Source organism: Pyrus communis, chromosome 3, assembly GCF_041283825.1.
Source record: "Pyrus communis isolate YQ-2024b chromosome 3, ASM4128382v1, whole genome shotgun sequence".
NCBI classification, from domain to species: domain Eukaryota; kingdom Viridiplantae; phylum Streptophyta; class Magnoliopsida; order Rosales; family Rosaceae; genus Pyrus; species Pyrus communis.
This window is the reverse complement of record NC_142567.1, coordinates 19,314,391-19,337,542: the sequence shown is the minus strand read 5'-3', so window position 1 is coordinate 19,337,542 and position 23,152 is coordinate 19,314,391. Positions and strand designations below refer to the sequence as shown.

The following is a 23,152-nucleotide window of genomic DNA, read 5'->3' as shown; positions in this document are numbered from 1 at the left end:
GAGTCTACAGAATAGCTTAACCCAGTTCGGTCAGAGCCTACCGCACAGTGATGCCTTGCTTTGGCAGAGATGCATCGAAAGGCATGTTTTGCTTCGGCAAAGGTGCACCAAACTGTACTACTCTACTTCAGCAAATACCTATCGAATAGACCCCTTCAGCTTTGGCTGGATACCGAATCCAACTCGGGGTCTATCTCTCTCACAATCCAATTTCGAGTTTGTTGTTACAATATATGGTAAAATTAAGGCCTGCCAAGGTGTGGCATCACGCCCGAAGCATGATCTCTTGGGTTTATAATTGAACATCGAATTCCCATGTTCACCCCAAATAGCCTCGCCTAGCAATCATAAAGCACAATTTAAATGATCACCTAGACCTTGGTGAACGTACCAAGTTTTCGGTTTCTGCCAAGGGCTATGCAAGCTTGTACGCAGCTATGTTGGTCTACCTTAAGGCCCATTGCCACCCAACCTATACGACATTACAGTTGGTTACTGAGTATGAACATGACGCTTCTTATTTATGCGTTTTGGGTGTGCATTCCATGTGCCAAGTTGCGCCGCCGCAATGTACCAATATGGGTCCTCAAAAAAAGGCTATGAATCTTTGTCGATTATGATTCTCCTTCACCTTCGCTCTCTTAGAACCCTTGCATGCAATCTTTTTTCCGCTCATTTGTGGGTAGTCACTTCAATGAGACAGTCTTCATGCCGTTAGAAGGAGATAAGAACGTCAACGTTCCTAGAACAGCACCAATTTGCATAGACGTTACCCACTATGTCTCATCTCGATCCCCATACCACACAAGTATGATAAGCAAGTGCGATGAATTCTAGCTTTCAGAATGTTGCTCCAGACGTATTCATTTGATCTAGCTAAAGTGACGAGATCATATACCAGCTGCAAACATGCCTGCAAGGACAGACGTACTATACGGAGGTCGAGTTAACATTCCCAAAAGGTGGGCCGCCCTTATTGGATGGTTTGGATGCCTCTCTTAGACGGTCTGGTACACCGGTGGATAACTAATCAATCTATCTTGGCCTGAAGCACAACAGATCACTCGGTTCATAGGATTCACTTCCTTAGAAGAGGAAGAGACTACACAACAATGAATTTATACTTGATCGATGTCTCAAATCATTTTCATCCCATGAGATTAATCCAGATTACTCCCCAGACTTGAAGTTCTTGGTTCAGTATACTAGTTTGGATGAGAAAATGGAATTGAAATGAGATTACCATCGATGATGTTTTCACTTATATAGTAGTTACCTACATTAATGAAAAGCGATGATATCGAACCGTGTTCCGTTGATTAAGTGACAACATAGAACTGATTGGACAACCGAAATTACAATCCAGGTTAAATTCCTTACCAAATTGTGTTTTGGTCCTATCATTCCTACACTGCCTAAGGTAACCTCGTTGTGTTACAAGTGGGAAAGGAAATGTTATAAGATGAATCAGGTAGTGTGATATGATGCACGCCTTATAGTGCAAGGTTTCTCTGAAAACGTCATGTGATTGATAACAGCATTATGAAATATGGTTAATGTTTCTCCATGGGGATTTAGAAACAGAGATTTACATGTAAGTTCCTAAAGAATTACATGGACTGGTTCAAATAGTTCCAAACCATAGAACACTCGCTTAACTTGTTTGAGGCGTTCACTTATGGATTGAAGCAATCTGACGGATGTGGTATACCCACATAAGTAATTATTTGATCAATCAGGGATTGAATGAATGTCCTAACGTGTTAAACTATGAAGTCTTATTCTGAATTGCTAAAGTTACAATTTATGTCGTTAATATGAATCTCACTAAGACTCCAAAAGAGCTTAAGAAAACTGCCTCGAACCTAAAGATGGAATTTGAAATGAAAAATCTTGGGAAAACTCGTTTATACCTTGACCTGAAGTTCAAGCGTGGTTCTGACAGTACTTTGGTCTATCAGTCGAACTACACCCTGAAGTTGTTACTTTTGAGTATACCTGTGAACGTCCATACGTTATATGCAAATGAAACCCTTTAAGAGGTATGGAATCTGAAATTCCATATCTAAGTTCAACTTTGCGTTTCGTTATACTTAGCTCATTGTGTATTAGACAGGACATCTCTTTCGTTGTTGATCTATTGGTAAAGATGCAGCACCATGCCTACATGCAACCATTGAATTGGTATTAAAGACGTACCTTGAAGGTACTACGAATTTAAACAAATCCCAATGCATCTCGAGCCGATTCAACCCCCTTGATCCTCGAAATGATGTTTGCCTTGTTTGTTATACTGACGCTGGTTACTTATCAAACCCACACAAGGAAAAATCCTCAAATGGTTATGTCTTTACCATTTAGGATATCACAATATCTTGGAGGTCCACGATATGACCTTAGTTGTGAAATCTTCGAATCATTCCAAAACTCACCTTACTTCACTACGCCACACGTGAGACATGGTTAGAAGTTCTTGTTGAGCATATTCGAAGTACTTGCTGTTTTCATCCATCGTTAGGACTCCCAACGATGATCCATGAAGACTATGCCGCATGTATTAACCTGACCAATACATGATACATCAACTAAGTCAACGCCAAGACATATTGCATCTACATCTACATTAGCAAAGCATCAGGAGATTGAAGTCATGCAAGCCAATCCCAGACAACCTTGCCAACCTCTACATACGCAAAGTTAACCTTCCAAAAGCTTGTCCGAGGAATTGGTATTCCTAACTATTCATACGCAATGCCTGTAGTTCTCATTTAAAAGTTATGTCAAACTCAATAGGAGTATCCAGAAATATACTCACTTGATCTTAATGAACTCTTTTTCCCTACGATTAGGAGTACTTTTCCCACTAAATTTTTGCTACCTAACTAGGTTTTGACGAGGCACCTATCCTAGGCTGATCATACCCTTATGAGCTCTTCTACTTGCATCCAGAAGATGCATAGTTTTGACTTAATGCAACTTCTCACTCTCCTTAGTTTATGGGTTTTCTCCCACCTTGGGTTTAACCATAGCGAGGTTTTGTGAGTTTTACCTTTGTATGCATTCTTCCGTTGATTTGAGACTCGCATTCGTTCATTGTGCCAACGATTTCATCAACTGTACTTACTTCATCGTTGAAGACTTGATGCACCATTTAGTTGAGTATTTACACACTTAAGGGAGAGTGTTGCAGTCCTATTAGATTAGGAATATTATTGTGTAAAAACCAATGTATCTAGGGATATCTTTGACTATTCCCTTTAGTAGTTAATATCCTATTAGAGTTGTAATCCTAAAAGGGTAAGGAATTAACCTTCCCTACTACTATAAATAATGGCACAATGGGGTGAAATAGAACACACCTCACAATTACACATCTCTCTCTCTTTCTCTCTCTATGCCGCACCTCTCTCTATGACATAATTGTTTAGTAAATTATGCCTACAACACTATATCATTTATTATTAATAAAAGCACGATCAAGTTCTTAGTTTTTCATTTAATTTCTTTCTTTTTTTTCCTTTGGTAGGACATTTAATTTCTTGCTGGCGGGAAGAATACATAAACTCCATGAACATGATATATCATAGACCCCATTATCGTCCCTAAAATACAGTAAAATCTCTCCAAGGTTATATAGTTGGGATCAAACTAATTTTATAATTTTAAGAAATATATAACTTTAAGAAAATTATTAGTTAATAGAGGTGTAGGTAAAAATATTATTTATCAACTTACTTATCCTCAATAATGTTGTATTTCCTAAATAGGTTTCCTTGGACGTCAAGTATTTTATTTTTTGCATATTTTTGTACCCATTGACAATTATATTGATCCGAACACATGTTTTCTTAAGATAAGACTAAGAAAAATTATAAGAGTGTCGTTTAATATGGATGATTTTGGCTTGATTGGATTATTAGTCCCCGTGGCGATAGAGTAGTTGGAAGATAACCAATGTGGTAAAAAAAAAAAATTAGGATTTAAATCCTTGTGGTGAAGTCCGTTAGGATTTAGGCCAAAAATTGAAAATTTCGTCAACTCTCCATTAATTGTTAGCACATAAAATCTCACATGTGAGACTAAAAAGATAAAGGCTCTCTGCTAACAATTAACAAAGAGTTCCATTTTAGCCTATTATGTGTGACTCAAGCGCTAATAATTAACAGAGAGTTGACGAAATTTTCAAATTTAGACCAAAATCCTAACAGACTTCACCACAAGGGCTTTTTTTTTTTTTTTTTTTTTTTACCAGAAAGGCTATCTTCCAATTACCTTATCACCACAAGGACTAATAATCCAATTAGGCCGAAGATTTTTCTTTTGCCAAAGCCTAAGGTATCCCACTTCCCAAAGGGTAGGACTAATCTCTAGCACAAGCCTAGAAAGGCTAAAGGCATTTTAGCCCACCCTTATACAGTCAAATGACACATGTCTTCCCAAAATTTTCAACCAAGGAATCATCTATGTGTTTTCCAATTTTGTGCCTCGAATCCAAGACTAAGGAGCATACCTGACTTGGAACTCTATTGCGTTTTCACTGGACCACTTGTGGTGGTTGTTTAGCACAGAGGATTGTGTTTAAGTGAATATATGCATTATAAGTATGTTGACAGAGGAAATGAATATATTGTGTACAACTTAGAAGATTATCCATTCCAATGTCCAATTTTCTACACAAAACGGGACTTAGCTAAATGCAATTAATTACCCATAAACACATATACGAACAAAAAATGAAAACAAAAGGCACTGATGAGTGTTCAAATTGAGTTTTATTTTTCTATAAACTTGTAAGATGTTAACTTTTTATAAGAACAAAAATTATAAAGAAAACCCTATAAAGTTATCTCTAATGCACTTAAAAACTAAAAGTCAAATATAACTTTAGATTTCAAATTTGACTCGTTTTCTCTCCAATGCATCATAAAGTTAAAGTTATATATGATTATAGAATCAATTACAAAGTCATATTTGATTTTCCATTTGACTCAAAGACTTATATATTTGACTTTTACTTGATGTGTATTGAAAACTATATTACATTTAGAGCCAAATTTGATTTCGAAATTGATTATTAACTTTTAACTATTAGATTGGAGATAACCTAACAACCAAAAAATACTATAAGATGTCGGTGCGATAATATGAAAAAAAAAATTAAAGAAAATATACGAATTCATTGTTGTAGCCTATTTTATCTGACTAAGGGAAGAGGGTCAGCGGCAAAGAGAGATTGTAGAGAGAGGTTTTTGTAGAATGTAGGGGATTGTGTGTGTTATTCCTCCCTACGTAGTGCCTTTATTTATTGTAATAAGGGAGAGATGAAATCCTTCATCCCCAAAGAATACATGTCCATATAGGAAAGAATAATTAGAATCAAATCTAATCTAGAATTTACACAATCACACTTAAACTAGGAAAGTCTACAACATTCCCCATTGAGTGTGTAAATACTCAAGGTAGATTCGGCATCATGTAGAAGTTGAGGAAGTCGACTCATCGGAACTGATTCTGGGAACAATGCTATTCTTAATGAGGTAGGAACTTGCATAAGGAAATAAGTCTCACTAAAAAACCTTAAGGCTATGGAAAAAACCCAAGTAGGGACAAAATCCATAGTCTAAGGAAAAATGTGTGAGTAATGCAAAGTCAAAAGAAACGTCTACGGGATATCATCAACCCAAGGTGGGTGCCTCATTAAAACCTAGTTAGGTAGCAAAAACCCAACAGGAAAAATGCTCCTAATCGTAGGGAAAAAGAGTACATTAAGATCAAGCAAGTATACTTCAGGATACTCCCCTTGAGTTTGACACAATTCCAAATAGAACTAGCAATGTCACAACTCATAGAGTTTACGCATACCAATTCCTTGAACAAGCTTCTGAAACATCGTCTTTGGTAGTGATTTGGTGAAGAGGTCGGCTAGAATGTCTTGTGAATGAATTTGCGTGACTTCAATCTCCTGACGCTCTTGTTGTTGATATGAGAAGAAGAACTTCAGCGCAATGTGCTTGGTGTTATCTCCTTTGATGTAACCCTTCTTGAGCTATTTGATGCATGCTGTGTTGTCTTCATAGATCGTCGTCGGGACATCCACTACTGGGTAAAGATCATATGAGCTTCGAACATGGCCCACAACTGCTATCAACCAAAAGCATTCCTGAGTTGCTTCATGTAAGACGAGAATTTCAGCATGGTTAGATGAAATGGCAACTAAGGTCTGTTTAGTTGATCTCCAAGAGATTGCAGTGCCTCCAACAATAAAGGCATAACCTGTTTGAGAACGTGTCTTGTGCGGATCAAATAAGTATTATGCGTCAGCATAACCAACAAAGCGAGAATCAACTCGAGATAAAAGGGTGCGGCATCACTCAAGGATCCATAGGGATAGAACAAGCCCAAATCTGTATCACCCTTAAGGTAGCAGAAGATGTCTTTAATGCCAGTTCAGTGTCTCGTGTTGGTGCATTACCATATCTTAAGCAACTGAGATGTCGGGTCTAGAGCATTGAGCTAAGTACAATAAAGCACCTATCGCACTTAGATAAGGAACTTCAGGCTCCAAAATCTCTGCATCATCTTCCTTCGAACAGAAAGGATCTTGTTTCGCGTCTAGCGATCGAACGACCATATGAGGGAAGTCTGTCGTACATTTGGTACGTCCATCTTTCCAGGCACATTCACAACTGGAATATGTGATCTTGGCATTCATGCTAGATCGATGAAAGCATCTGGCATGCTCTGAGCTATGCTCTGAAGATCTAATATGTGTTGCACTTCAGTTTAAGACTAAGTGGTGCGGGGATCTAAATGAGACAAAGTGGGAGTCATCCATGATAATTACGTCGTTCATCAAGAACATTGACGTTCTTATCTCCCCTTAACGATAGAAATATTGTCTTATAGAAATAATAATCCGCAAAACAAGCAGTAAATAGATCGCTTGTCAAAGGTTCTAAGTAACGAATGATCGAAGGAGAATCATATCTGACATAGATTCCTATCCTTCGCTGAGGCCTTATTTTTGTACGTAAGGTTGGCAAAATCGGCACATAGACTGCACAACCAAAAATGCGTAGATGCAATATGTTAGGTTTGTATCCGATAACCAACTGAAATGTGCTATATGGTTAGGTCGCAACAAGCCTCAGGCGGATCAATATGGCTGCGTGCAATATTGCATGGCCCCAAGCAACGATCAGGAGCTTAGTATGTATGACCAACGATCAAGCAATCATTTGTAAGTGCTCAATGAATGCCTCTGTCAGGTCGTTACGGGTATAAACATGGGGTGCAAGATGTTCAACTTTAACCCTAACCAACATGCAATAGTCATCAAAGTTTTAGATGTGCATTCTCCAGCATTATTCAACCGAATAGATTTAATCGGATAATCAGGATGGTGAGCCCTAAGCTTGATAACCTGAGCCAATAGTTTCAAGAATGCAGTGTTCCTTGTGGACAACAAGCACACGTGTGACCAACATGTGGAAGCTTCAACCAAAACCATGAAATATCTAAATGGTCCGCATAGAGGGTGAATCAGTCCACAAATTTCCCCTGAATCCGTTGTAGAAAAATGGGAGGATTCGATCGAATCTTGTCATAAGAAGGCTTAGTAATAAGTTTTCTAATAAAACATGTTTGAAATGTGATTCCTTAAATCGAACATAAACTTCGAGTTACTGGATGCACGTGTGATGATTTGAGGATACGACGCATCACTATTCGTCTAGGATGTCCCAAACGATCATGCCAAAGTGTAATTTTGTGTGCGGTCCTAGAGGTAAGGCCGGCCAAATAATGGCTTTCTATAAGGCATATGGTCGTAGTATACAGACAACGAAATACGCTTCATCTTCTCTAGAATACGCTTCTGGCCATATTCGTAGGAAATTATGCACATAAATTCAACTCTATTTTGTACATGGGTTTCAACATGGTAATTGTTATCTCTAATATCCTTAAAACTCAACAACGTCTTCCAGAACGCAGAGAATAAAGTGCCTCATCCATGGTCAAAATTGTACCATTGGACAATATTATACGTGCCTTACCGCATCCTTCGATCAAGTTCGATGGGCCTAAAAGGGTTGTCAGATGTGCATTCTCAGGTATGAAGTTAGTGAAATAGATGCGTTCATGCAAAACGGTGTGCATGGTTGCAATGTCTGCCAGACAACTAACTTCCCCACTAGTCATACCTAGAATGAAAAATTAATTTGAATCGGTCACATGCATAAAAGTTCTAAAAAACAAATATCCATTCAAAATAATTTTAAGTATTCAAGGACGGAAATTAATTAAAAACTTAATATCCAAAAACAAATCACCAACAAATAATCCAAACATAAAGGAAAATTGTTCAAAAATTAACCAAAAAATAAATGGGGGTTCGGCCCTTACTATGGAATTCGGCCCCAATGTCTAATTCAGCTAAAAAAAATAGTTTATGTCTAAGATTCTAATCTTCCATAAGGGTAACAGCCTTTTAAAAGTCAGAAACCTCCATCTTGGTATTATCTGGTTCGTCCACTTGCATAAAGTTTCATTGAAACTTCTTACGACAAGAATGATATTCAGCTACAACCTTGTGAGGAGCTCAGCAAACACAGGACCAATGGTCCTTTGAACCACAACGATAGCACATATCCACATCCATGGTTTCAAGTGCTTTGCCCTTATTCTTGAAGTTTAGGGCCTTAGGAGCGATGTTAAGGTGCTTCTGGGCTCGATTTCCTCCTTTAGATGGGCCTTGGCTCTATTGACCTTGACGAGGTGGCTTCTGGTGGCCCCTACCATGCCTCTTTTGGAATTTTAGGTGTTGGTTTGTGCTATAGTGTGCTTCAAGCACAGCATTCGCCCCAATAGGTCAAGTTTGATGATTCTTCATCAATAGCTGATTCTCCTTTTCAGCGAGAAGTAAAACAAAGATCAAATATGAAAACTTAGTGAACTTCTGAGCTTTATATTATTGATGCAGGGCAATATTAGTAGCAGAGAAGGTCGAATAGGTTTTCTCGAGAAGATCTTTTTTGGTCAAAGTTTCATTACAAAACTTGAGAAATGATCAAATTCGACAAACTTCATAATTATATTCATTCACAGATTCATTCACATACTTAAAGTCTTGGAAATGCAAATGCTGCTAGTCATGTCCTGCTTCAGGCAAGAATATGTCCTTTTTTGTGATCAAAACGATCAGCCAAAGTGACCCATAGTGCTCATGGATCCTCCTCAGCAAGGTACTTAGTTTGCAGGGCATCATGAATAAGTCTTCAGATAAAGATCATGGCAGTGGCTTTTTCAACTTTGCCAACCGAATTGTCCGTCTCATCTTCAATGGCAGGACACAAATTCTTTGCAGTGAGGTGGAGCTTCACATCTTGGACCCACTTAAGGTAGTTCATTCCAGAGACCTCCAAAGCAGTGAAGTCGAGTTTGTTCAAATTCGACATGTTCCTATCACAAAATAGATGGATAAGATGTGATTAGTGCAATGGAGAAAAACTATCAATCCATTCATATAGGATTAGAACATTCAGGTTCTAATAGACATGTATTGGTTAAAATTTGCATGAAAAACTTCGGGTTTTCATGGGTGATGATTTTAAGGAAAACTTCAAGTTTTGAAATAATTATAAACTTCAGGTTCATATGTTCCTGTAGATAAAGCAAATATATATACAAAAATATGCAACAAGGAAATATGCAAATAGAACTTCAGGTCTATAATTATAATTGAATTAATTATTTGAACTTTGGACCAAATTTAAAGCCAAGGGTGGGCTAAGTAAATCTCTGATGTGAAGTCCAGGCCCATATTGGGCTAGAATTGTCTCGGGTGGGTTGCAGGCCCAAGGTAAGAGAGAAAAAAAAAAGGCAAGGGAGAGCCCATTACAGGGCACATATCCGATGCATCGGGGACACCATAAATCCTAGGTTGGTGTCATATTTTGGACCAGGTCGGTTCAGGCAAGCCCAGTGAAGAAAATCCTTTTTTTTTGTACGGGCCGAACTAATGGTTTGGACCGCTACAGGCAAGCCCAAAGAAAGAAAAAAAAATGTAGACCGAGATATCAAAGCCCAAATTGGGCATGGGTTGGGACCAAAAACACCCCAGCCGTAGCTGAGTGCACTCGCCGGGGAAAAAGACATGCGCCACCACTTCAGGCAGTCATGTTTTGGGACAACAATGCTAAAGGCAAGTTCGTGGGTCAATGGGGACCACGAATATGAACGGAGATAGAGAAATCTCAATGTTCTAACAACCAAACCCTAGAAAAAATTTGAATTGAATTTTCAAAAATTTCGATGAGATTCGAGTGAATCTCGATCAATAGTTGCCGGGGACGAACTGCAGGTCATCAAAAATGTTGACATATGGGTGAGGATTGGTTGCAGGCCAACTTGCAACAGTGGAGATGCCATGGAAGGCGACGAGATTTCTGAGTTTTCAAACTTGGAGCCCTCAGCTCCGGCTTGGGGTCTCGCAGCTCGGCATGACTCAGCCACACAGGCTGCATGCTGAACGAGCGGCTCGAGGTCATGCATTCGAAGAACCCTAGCGTTTTTTGATTTCTTTTGTTTTTCTTTTTTTTTTCAATTCAATTCAATGCATATATAATTTGAATGAATGAACATATATTTGATGAAATTCATGGTAATATCAAATTCACATAATTCAACAATTATGAATATAATGCATACACAATTTATGTAGAATCTAAAATTCGAAAAACATAAAGTTTGGTCATGCATTATGGTGAATGTTCATGCTATCAAGGCTGCAAAAATATCGAGATAAAAACCGTTGTTTAGGAAGAACCTGATTTTGTGATGATATGGATGAACTGGTTTGATGCAGAAAGCTTCCACGTCAGATTCCTAAGCGCAGCGAAAAGAGCATGCTGATAAGATGTTGTAGCCTATTTTACTTGACTAGGGGAAAAGGGCCGGCGGCAAGGAAAGATTGTAGAGAGAGATGTGTTTGTAGAATGTAGGGGAATGTGTGTGTTATTCCTCCCTACGTAGTGCCTTTATTGATAGTAATAAGGGAGAGAAGAAATCCTTCATCCCCTAGGAACAAGTCCATACGTAATCACACTTAAATTAGGAAAGTTTACAACATTTATGAATTTATTAGAATTATCAATAATGAGGGTCCACAGCTTTCAGCCCATTCTGGATTGCACCCAGGAGCTTTTCTCTCATGTGCATATGTGTTGTACACATGGCATGGGTTGCGAATATCCCAATTTCATTAATACATAGAGCGACTCGAACGACATAAACATGATATTGCAATTGAATATCAACGCCATATTAACAACGTGAGAGATTAAACCCAACTATACAAACGCCATATTACAACGACAAAATTGATCTACATTCCTAACAATATATAGAAGGACGAATGACGAATACAACTATGTAAAGTTTTTCTAATTTACACTAAGAAGATAAGTAAAGTTTGAACCCAGAACGCAATAATTTGAAGAAGAAAACAGCCACCAAACCAATTAATTACTTGCACATAAAGCTATTATTTTCCTAACAGCAGCATGCAAATTCACTCTCACTTTTTCTCTGTTTTTTTTTTCCATTTCCCGGAAGGATACAGCTCGCAAATTAGTCACGAATGACGAAAACCACTATAACGAAAAGAAAAGAAAACCTTTAAGAGAACCATGCATACTCGGGCATGCCTAAAAGCTTCATCCTTAAAACCTATTTTTAGCAACAGTTTAAGAGCATGTTAACTAGCAAGGAATGGGTATCATTCCGCTCACGTGTTTACTAACAACCAAATAAATGAAAAAGTGGGTGGGTCGCATAGGATTTGAGTAAGTTGAAGATATCCCATTAACTTAAAGAATGGTTGTTTATCTCATTCTCATTCATTTCTCATTTCGTTTTATCCTCGTTCTTTCTCATTCATGTACCATGTAAGTAGATGTGTCCTAAAAACTATGTAGGCTCGATTACAAATACTCGTTTTCAATGACCAAAACTTGCCATATCCCCAGTAGCAAATAATGCAAGAGTTTCTTGTAGTGATATCTGTTGTGCGACATTGCAAAAGAATGGTTCGTTAGTTGGATGTGTGGCAGCTGCGGCAAAATGTGATTTAGTTGAACACGAAACAAAAGAATGGTTTGTTGCTTTTAGGCCTGGTTTGGTACTGAGGTGATTCTGAAAAAAGTTGGGATCTGTTTTTGTGTTTGGTAAACATTCAGCTTCAGTTTTTTTGCACCGTTTTGAGTGTACTTAAGTCTGTGATAATGCAAGTGATGTGTACTTCAGTTTAGCACAACCAACTATTTGATAATTGACCACAAAATTTTTTTTTTTTTTTTTTTTTTGGGGGGGTGGGTGGGGACTATTTAAAAGAATATAATGAAATGTCACTTAGGCTTGCATTTCTAAGAGCTTCAACTCTGTACATGCAAATTAGTCCTTGCGAAATGGACAGAAAGATCAGGTCAATTGAGAAGAAAATAACAATTGCACGAGATGGGTTAACTTGAGGAACAATTTTGTGTATGCTGACTTCGTGTGAAAAAATCATACTTCTATAACTTCAGAGACTTGGGACGACATTAGGGTTGGCCATTTTGATAATGAGTCAGTACTCGTGTCATTGTGTAGAATAAAAAATAATTCAAAAAATTTTGGAGCCGACACGTGAACTTTTATCCACAATTAACGAGAATGCCATCTTTAATTGGCGATGTCCACATTCGTTTCACGTGCAATTCAATCACCAAGAAAACCTGAGTCGCTAAGTACAACTTCTCCAATGTCTGCCTACCCATGGCAAAGAGACAAGGCAAGTGAATTAAAGATAGAATTAAGAACTTTTCCTACCTTTTAAGCTTTCTCAATTGAAGAAATATTACTTTACTCAAGGAAGCCCGATCACATCCAATCAAGAAATTTCTAAGATAAGTCTTGGGATATTATTAATTAACTTTAATAATATCCTCAAGGATTATCCTTGTACTGTCATTGCACAAGTACAACTCCACCCATCGGATGACACAACTTGGACAATTGGAGGTCGACATGTGGTGTGGAATTCTCCTCCTATGTGGTTGGCCATGCTCCTATAAATACCCCTCATTGTACACTTGTCATATAAGTTGAAGTTAACTCTTTATAACTCAACCCCAAATCTCACTATCTTTTCAGGAAAATTAACTTAGGCATCGGAGTTCATTAGTAAAACCACCTCGCCCCACAATCCCCTTCCACGGGCATGTGGCTTTAGCCTTTTAAAAAAAATTACTATTATTAGGGAGAGGGAAGAATTTGAAACTATTATAATAATTTAAGAGATGGGGAGTTTTGAAACGGGACATGGATAGTGTAAAGTTCGTTCATGAACTCAACAGCCTCCGCTGCGTAGTGCAATAAACGGAGCAGCGAAGCCACCATCATCCTATTCTAGAATCTGTGGGCGAAGTCCAATGACTTTGCTAAGATTGACCATGCTTGTTCCGTAAGATATGAAAACCTAATTCAGCAAGGAATCAACATGTTTCCGATAATCTTGGAGTTCTTACAATCTAAGGATTGGCATGCGTCACAAGTAATTAGACACAGTATCTATTCCTATATATCCTCTAGTATTCTCTCGATTTAGTAAGGATTCTACTGTCCTAAAACATCCTGTCTTCAACTGGTATAAATACAACCTTTTAGGATTCATCTCATGTAACACAATAGCATACATATTCTCTTACCTACTACTTGAGTCTTATATTGCATATCTATTCTCTTGTCCACTGCTTAAGGCTTTGACAGACATGCTACACCTGCGCCACCACTGGACGTGACACCTTCTTTGAAGACGGGGACATTCTCGCCATAGAAAAAATTTGGAAAAGTTTGTCGCAAGTATATGCTTCAGTCGACATGCTTCGCATGACATCAATAACCAAAGAATGAGGAAGGATCACTGACCTTGAGAGACGGGTGCAAGTTGTGGAAGATATCATGTTCAGACCCAAGCAAGAACCGATGTTCTGGACTTTGGTGCACAGTGTTGCCGCCCCGCTCCAAAAGCATCACGCAAGAAGTCCACAAAGACACCAAAATCTTTTGAGAACCAAGGTTCGGTGGAAAGTCCTATACTCAATGTTAACTGGATCTACAGGAGAAGGAACGCATGGGAAAAACTAGGAAATAAAGAAAAGCTGCAGGCAAGAAGCTCAAGATGATGGCGACCATTAACAAACCTTTCCCATCAATTCTAACATCCTAATGTTCTCAGATTGGGATGTGGAAGGTGTCTACTCCCCTAACGACGATGCGTTGGTCATAAACAAATCTCTAATGCCTTAGTCAACCGTGTGTTGGTAGACAACGGGAATAGGGTCAACATCTTCTTCAAAGATGTAGCTGAGAGGATGGGAATCCTAGACAACATCAACTAAAGCAAAACTATCCTCCATATTTCAACGGAATCCCAGTCATATCGCTTGATATAGTAAAGCTATCAGTCCAGTTGGGCCGTACAACTACCTGGTGACCTTTCACGTCATTGACTATCCGACTCCACACAACCCATAACAAGGGATATTTATAAAGCCTTCAACCTAATGAGCGCAGGAAAGCACACTTATTTTAGGAAAGAAATCCGAATCCAAAATAGGATAGGAAACTAAATCTAATCCTAATCAAACTGGAAATAATCTTAATCCTCATGTAAATAGGAAATCAAACGACTAAAAATCTAAATATTTCTTCTGCAAAAAACAAAATCTAAATATTTAAATACTAAAACCCGAGAGATTAAAAGACTAAAGCACCCATTGATTTAGGAAAGCCTTCACTTTGGTTCCGCAACAGTTATTTAGAAGGACGGAAATAGGGTGATACTTGAGAAAAGTGAAGGTGTGGAGTGGAGAGTTGAAACAGATGTCCTTAATTTCTTGCCAATTATTTGGAATGAGGAGTAGCTCTTTGTTGATGATTACAATCAGGGTAATTATAGTGTGTTGTTGCAATGAGGAGTAGCTCTTTGTTGATGATTACAATCAGGGTAATTATAGTGTGTTGTTTTTGTTAAGAGCATCTCCAAAAAAGATGTCAAAATTTCCAAATCAGCAATAATAATTAAAAAAATAAAAAATAAAAAATAAACAATTGTAATGTTTTCCTACCAATAAGCCAAATGTAATATGACACGACATGAAATACCAACTCTCTCATTTGCTGTCACTGTCAAATTTAACAGTAGCGTCAAATATTTTTTTTTATTAATTTTTTTTATCAGATATGCAACTCTCCTCTCACACTCGAACCTGAGAAGCGCAGCTTGTCTACTCTGCCATACCCCATCTTCACCGCCTGCTTCGCCACCGCTAAGAGCAACATTGTCCCCAGCCCCTTCCTTTATAGCAATTTACTCGAATGACCATCTGCAGGAGCTGCTCAGCTGCTTTGTGGAGCTCAACTCTGCATCCCATCACGATGTTATCATCCGAGCATTCACACAAATCTGGAACGATCTCATCAGAGAAAGCGAGAAGTCGATGATCATGTGAATCCCAGATGGGTTCCACGTGCCACGGCCATGTGAAGCATTGAATTGATGGGAAAGTGGGGGAGGAGGAAATTCGGAGAAGTGGGGTAGGTTGGGAAAATTCATTACTCGTAAATTCAACGGAAAGGTAAAAAAAGTGAGATATTTGGTAGTTACTGGGTTTTTGCCATTTGGGTATTTAGTTACAAGTGGTGGATGGACAGTAGTTTTAAGTAGCAATATGCAGGGTGTTGATGTAAAACCCTGGCTTCCCCAAAAAGGTGGAGTAATTTGGGAAAAACAGCACAAACCTAGCAACGACAGCGTCCCCGCCGTTGGATCTGAACAAATCGCGTTATGGGTCGTCGATCAGGAGGTCCAAATTGAGGGTTTTGATGGTGGGTGGGTGGGCCGAGTTGCTGCACTGAAGGTGTTCAACGAAAGGCGTCTCAGAGACTTCGAGGACGAAGATGGTGAATGGCTAGAAGGGAGGGAAGGTGAAGAGGGTGGATGAGAGGAAGGACTCGATGGCAACGAAGATGATAGGAGAAGTTTAGAAAGAAGAGGCATAAAATAATAGTTTAATAAAATAAAAAGAAAAGAAAATAGTGTAATAAAATAATATTTAATTTGACATACCGAGAGTAAAATTTTAAAATATGTCAAAATGCCACATAGGCTGTCAAATTCAAATTTTATGTTTAAAAATTTAACATCTCCTTTGAAGATGCTCTAAAGTTGCTTTTTTTTCTTTTTTCCTATTAATTTTGGAGTCACTTGGTATTCTTAGTGTGTGTAATTGTGATACTTCACTCTGTCCACTTTTGTTGACAGAAGCTTCTGATTTAATAAAGTTATGTTCTTGTCCAAAAGAAAGGTTATGTTTCTTTTGAAAGGAGAAAAATTTACAGACGACTTGAACTCGTTGGCGATACTTTATCTTTGCTTGTGGTAGTGGTTCATCCATCAAGTCAGAAAACTTTATTTTTCTTTTATTTTTTTATGTACATCAAGAAACTTTCATTGCCCCCACTCGGGAGTGATTCTTGGGTAGGGATGTCGCATGCGCTTGCTCTATACAAGACTGTCTCGTTCAAGAAGCATGCATGGTTCCGAATAATTGTGAACACTAGTGAATTGCCCAACTTCTTCTTGCTATTTTGAACTTTGTTTCCCCAACCTAGTTGCCATTCTCATATTGGAGTTGACACAGTTATTTTCTATTGTATTTGGTCATCTGATCCACTTCTTTACTTGTTAGAAAGTTGAGATACTTTGTTGATTATCCATGTTGTACCAATGCAGTGCGTCTTCATTGACAGTGTATTTCTTCGTGAACTTAAAATGAGAACGCTCTCAATTCAATTATTGAACAGTTTTATAAGCTACACGTACATAACGATTTCAACGGAAATTTCATGACCCCTAATATTATGATAAACTGAGTATACATCGTTAGGTTTTGGATCTTGCATTCTTATTATTGTTGGAATTAATTATAGTTAAGATTTTCTTATGAGTGTGTCATAGACGAAATCTTTAATTTTTAGAACTTTTTAAGGATTGTGTCCTTCGCCCACCCTACCTAGAAGATGAAAATACCAGGAATGAAGAACAATAATAAGTGATCTTCTCAATTATTAATTTATGATGCTAATGGGATGCTTAACTTTCTTGCTCTTGCAGTGTTGGTTATCAGCGATTTCAGAATACCAGTTACGAAAATAAGGCGATATTATTATGAGTTGGGCATGCCTACCATAGATATATGAAGGTATGTACTCCGCATCCGTAACCATAGATATGCAAGTTAGAGCAACAAAAAGTTTGATAATTTACTCTTGTATCATTGGATGGGACACTCAAAAGTTGAAAACTTCGTCTGTGATTTAATATCTGAAATGATGCGGAACTCTTGTTCCTACAATGAAATCACATTGAGACCGATCGGACTCCTGACCTTTTGAATTCCGTTACTCCACATCAAAGCTCCAAACACAAAGCTTCCATTACTATTCTTGATAGGAGTGAAATCTACCCCGAACCACATATTTTCCCCGTAGCTTGTAAACTTGAGTTCGCTTGGTAATTGTAACATTTACACCTGCTGGATAATCCACATTTTCAACAAAGACTGTTGAACCTCTACCATAATAAGTAACAGTTAGATGAACAGAAAGCCTTCCACTCAATTTTGACACACCGATCGAAGGTAGTTAGAATTGTAAGAGGGGGTAGTAGTCTTCGGGCAGTAAACTAAACTTCCTGTGAAGATTTTCATTTGCAAAGAGGCAGCCTCTGTGCTGCAGAGAAATTTGATAACATCATGGGAATCAAGGGCATATGCTAATCGAGGATTAATTGCTGCAGCTGGGTTAATGTGTCCAGATCCATAATTGAAAGGAATGGTAGGGGTTCCATTTGTATCTCTTCCAATGACACTTGTTATTATCTATGACGGTTGATGTGACAAAGAAAATCAATACTTCAGTGACCAGAAATTAAAATTTGCTAGGCTACTTTTAGACTATCTTCAATACTTAGCCTAAAACCTAAAAGTTTTAGTTCATAAAATTAGGTTTTAACCCAGAAACAACTTTTCTGCTCTTATTATTTTATAAATATATTTTTTAGCCCCAGATTATTAAAGAATGAATTTAGGCTTTTTTTTTTTAAATTTAACTTTAAAAAAAATTATGTAGACTATCCTAAATTAATTTTATGAACATTTAACTTAAAAATATTTAAATTCCAATAAACATTTAAAAATCACTAAACCGACACATGAAACTCATGAAACACTATAGAAGAATATGAAACACATGATACAGATGTATAAACATAAGACACATGAGCAAACACATGGTTTTGGAAGATGGTAGAAAGAAAAATTGGAAGAATTGTAGGAGAAAAGTGAGTTTTGTGTGGATGTTTCAACAAATATATAGGTATTTATAGAGTTTTTTTGGTGAATTTTGAGTTAAATAATTATTTATAATTATTTTAACCATTGAATTTAAATTTGGGCATTTATATCTTTTTTTTTTATCGTTAGATTTGACCATATTCGGTTTCAGCTGTTGGATTCAATAAATTTATAAATATTAACTAAATTAAATGTGAACCGTTGGATAACCAACAGCCCATTTGAATGTGAGCCGTTGATCAACCAGACAAGTGGGAGACACGCCCATGTGGTTGGGGGCTCGACCACTAATTCTGGCCTAAATCTGGCCTTTTTTAGGTTTTAGGTTTTAGGTTCAATTTTTAAGCTAGGTTGGAATAGGCTGGGGGGAATAGAAAGGGAAAAATAGGTTTTAGTACTTGGGTTGGAGTTGGTCTTACAATGGAAACAAATTTTAACTGTAGTAACCTGTTGTCAATTATTGCAGACATTGAGCAGTTCCAACGTGGGAACCCCCCCCCCCAGACACTACATTATGCTATCTACCCAGTGAACAGTAACTGCCTTAATGAACAGTAACCGTCTCTTGCATCTCCACCGTTGCACTTCAATAGCCCTGGCAATAGACAATAAAATATTAGTATTTTTCTTATTTATAAAATAATACAAAATAATTTTATTTGTAATTCCGGATAAGATTTTTAATCGTTCTTATTGCGCCATGTGTCATTATCCGAAAAGTTATAAAATAATACAAACTAATTTTATTTGTAATTTTGAATAAGATTTTTAATCGTTCTCGTTGCGCCATGTATCATAAAATCCGAAAAGACAATTATTGGTGATGGATTTTCGATAAGATTTTTAATCGTACTCGTTGCACCAAGTGTCATTATCCGAAAGTACAATTATTGGTGATGGATTTCCGATAAGATTATTAATCAATCACGTCGCGTCACGTGTCATAATCTGTTTACAATCTTTGAGGATAGATTTCCATCAAATTTTTAACAAATGACGGCATGCCACGTGGCATTATCTACAACCTAATCCTTTCTGAATCCTCCATATAATCCCTCATCCATCCTCACAAATCTCACACCAATTTTCTCAAGATCTCTATCATTATTCGTAGTTTCTACTTCCTTCTTCACCAAAATCTCTATCATTAATCATAGTTTCTGCTTCATTTTTACAATGTCTTCTTCTTCAAGGATGTTGTGGAAAATCGATCAGCAAGAGGAAGAATTGTTTAACCAATCAGAAGGAATGTTCAATCTCCAGATGACCCAAAATGAAAGGGAAGATGATGAGGAGTGTAGAAGGAGAGATGATGAAGCAAGAATGGGTAAAGCCTCACATTCCCGTCAAGTCATTCAAGTTATGGGTCAGATCTGCAGGCCCAGCCGTTTTAGAAACCTTGATAGAAGCAGACAACAACGAGGTACGGAACTCTTGGACGATTATTTTGTCCGTAATAGTGCATTCCCTTATACGTGCTTTAGACGTCATTTTAGAATGGAACGACACTTGCTTAACAAAATCATGATTGCTGTTTGCAACCATGATTCTTACTTTGTGCAAAAGAATGATGCTTTTGGTGTTAAGGGTCTCCTTCTTCAGCAAAAATTTAACGCTGCCTTGCAGATGCTTGCATATGGAGCATCTGCAGACCAAGTAGATGAGATAACAAGGATGGGGAAATCAACCATTCTTGAGTCCCTGATGAGGTTTTGCGGAGCAATCGAATCTATCTACACCACAGAGTACCTCCGGAAACCTACTAACATGGATTTGCAAAGGGTTTTGGCATCTTACCAAGCTTGTGCTTGAAGTTGCTACACAATGCGGGATAAGAAATAATTATAATGAAAGTAGGTAACAAATAAATAATACAAACAAATAATTATAATGTAAATTTGGGTATAGTACAAACAAATAAATAATATATTGTTACCTAATCCGCGTAGTTTTCCCCACTTCGAAGATTAGTACTAGCTTGTGCCAAGACGTCTCTCCACGTACTAAACGATTGACTAAGTAATTTCCAATGACTGGACATCAATTCTTTGGTTCTTTTCCCACCCATTTTCTCAAGATAATTGGTATGAATAAGACTCCACATTTATTGCAACTGCATCTCATTACCCATAAGCGAACTATGAGTAACTTCAACCCAGCTAGTACACAATGCAACATCTTCAAGAAACGTCCAATTCGTACCTGCATCAGTAGTCATTTTGTTGAAAAAATTAGATTGAAACTTTGAGAGAAAGATAGAAATGTGGTTGAAAGTAGTTGAGAAAATATGAAATTGTGGTGTAAGGTAGATGATACTGAGAATGTATTTATAGAAAAGTAAAAACAATTTTTTTTCAGATTTTTTATTCATTTTTTACAATTTTTTATATTTTTTTTATTCAACTAATTAATCTATGCAGTTGGATTTAAAAAAAAAATTAAATTCCAACACTCCAAATTGTGCCACGTGGCACAACAGTAACATTTCTGAATTTAGAAACTATTTTTCTTTTTTTTTTATTATTTATAAAGGAGAATAATATCAATTGTTGATCTCAAATCCAACGGTTGATATTAAATAAGATTTTTTTTATTTTTTTTACCGTTGCAAATCAAACGGTCCACATTATATAGCCGTTGAGATCCAAGGGACCATGGGAAGCCACGTGGCTTCCCAACGATAACTTTTTGAAACTGCACCGCAGGCCCCAGGCGCTGAAACCGTGTCGAGTGACGTACCCCCACGCGAGGGTGAGGTGCACGCGCCTGACAAAAATAAATAAAAAATTGGGCTAACGCCTGGATGACGTCAGCCCTGCGTCAGATCCACTTCGAGCTCACGGGCTAGCAATTCCTCACAGGCTTAGTGCTCGGGCCTCCACTGTCCCTCGGACTCCCCACCCTGGAGTGTGCAGGCCGGGCTCTCGAGCCGTTTTGTCCTGGCCTGTCCCCCGAGCAAACTCCCACGCTGGAGCTGCTCTTATGGCTGCTGGACTCCAGGACGGTTGGTATGATATAAAAATTGCTGCAAGTGTAGATACATGCGAGCAAGATATCGAGGTGCCGGAAATTTTGTTATAAATGACAGCAGTTACCACCAGAGACCATGCTGCTAAAACAGTCACCCCTGGTCCTGTAATATCTGGCTGCCTGGCTGCAATAGGAATTTGCACGGTTAATTATTTGTTCGAAGTCATTTGTTCATTTACTCCTACACAAGATGCACTGATGATTGCCTTTTAAACCCACCCCCCCCCCCCCCCCCCCCAAAATTCTTGTAAGTAGTTTTGGGTATTTGAGAAGAGAAAATAACGTTTCATAGAACTTACTTTGTGATAATGTCTGGGGTTGTGATATTTGGCCCCATGGATGAGAACACTGCCATTTCTGGTGCAGGTTTAGTTTGCTGAACTGTTATCGTCGGGGAGATTCTAGCAACGGATTCCTGTAATAACAATACTACAAAATTTCTAATCGATGTAGAACTTCACCGTAAGCTTAGTAACACTGACTTGTTTGATAACTATAACTCTCAGTTACGTATTTTCTTTTCTAATTAACTGTTGTTTCTTCGATTGACAGACATTTGACATTTGAGCAAGCAAGGGCTGAACAACTCACTTTTCTGTCATCATGTATGCTTTAAGCTCCTGTGCTTCTTCTTGACCAATTAGAGTGCCTGGGATGACAAACTGAAAGCCGACATCTTCAAGAAATGGATCAACAAGAATCATTCCCACACCACCACCTTCGTTCACAACTACGCTTCTTCCCTTCCGGTTATCAGTGAAGGTCTCAAAGGTGCATACCACGAGCAAAAGCTGATAGGAAACAAACAGAACATATCTGACCGTGAGCAAATTATCCCAGCTCATAGGTTTTTTATCTGCCTCAACATCAATAGCAGCTGCAAAGAAATCATCTCGGGTGTCCAATATCGTTATAGCTGTTAACGTTAGAATCTTACCAATAGGGACTTAAGAAACTGTCAAGTTACCTATAAACGTTCTTTAACATTCTTTAACAGCTAAGGAGGTATTTAGGTGACTTTTCTTTCGTTTTTTGGCTTCCGTGTTTTGGGGTTCGGGTTGGGATGTTTTGGGAGGTTTAGACCTTGGTCGTAAGGAAAACTTCCCTACAAGTTTCAAGGGAAGTTAAAGTTTTGTCCGGGCCCCGGGGCCTTGTTAAACTCCCCTGTGAAATTAGCATCAAATATTTGAAAAGAAAAACTACCTTGCATTCTTTGCTGTCCGGGGCCTTGTTAAACTCGCAGCTGTTCCAACATTTTATCATCCTAGTTTCCTCTTATATTTTTGAAACTTACTAGTGTTGTCACTGTTCTCTTGCTCATTTCTTTGCCCATGGAGCCACTGCTAATATTTTTTTTTTTTTTTAAACAAACAATATTATCTACAATAAAGGGAGGGGGTGGGCTTATCTTTACAATGGGGCTAGCAATAATGTGGTTCAAATTCGCCTTTGGCGAGAAGCAAACCTAAGACCTCTCACTTACAAGTGAAGAAGAATACCACTACACCGTACTACTAAGTGGCCGAGCCATTGCTAATATTAGCATCAAATATTTGAAAAGAAATTTAGTCCTGGTGGTGGACATACACTACTGTTTCATTTTTTTTTATTTTAATAAATAATATAATATCTTGGTTTTTTTAACAAAAAGTATTATTTACACT

General features: G+C 37.9%; 2 pseudogenes; both read right to left on the bottom strand.

The window, feature by feature from the left end:
* Nucleotides 1-15,218: 15,218 nt before the first annotated feature.
* On the bottom strand, nt 15,219-16,848 carry LOC148698092 (GCN5-related N-acetyltransferase 8 pseudogene; annotated as a pseudogene).
* A 551-nt stretch (nt 16,849-17,399) lies between these two features.
* On the bottom strand, nt 17,400-22,698 carry LOC137714363 (subtilisin-like serine-protease S; annotated as a pseudogene).
* Between the last annotated feature and the right edge of the window lie 454 nt (nt 22,699-23,152).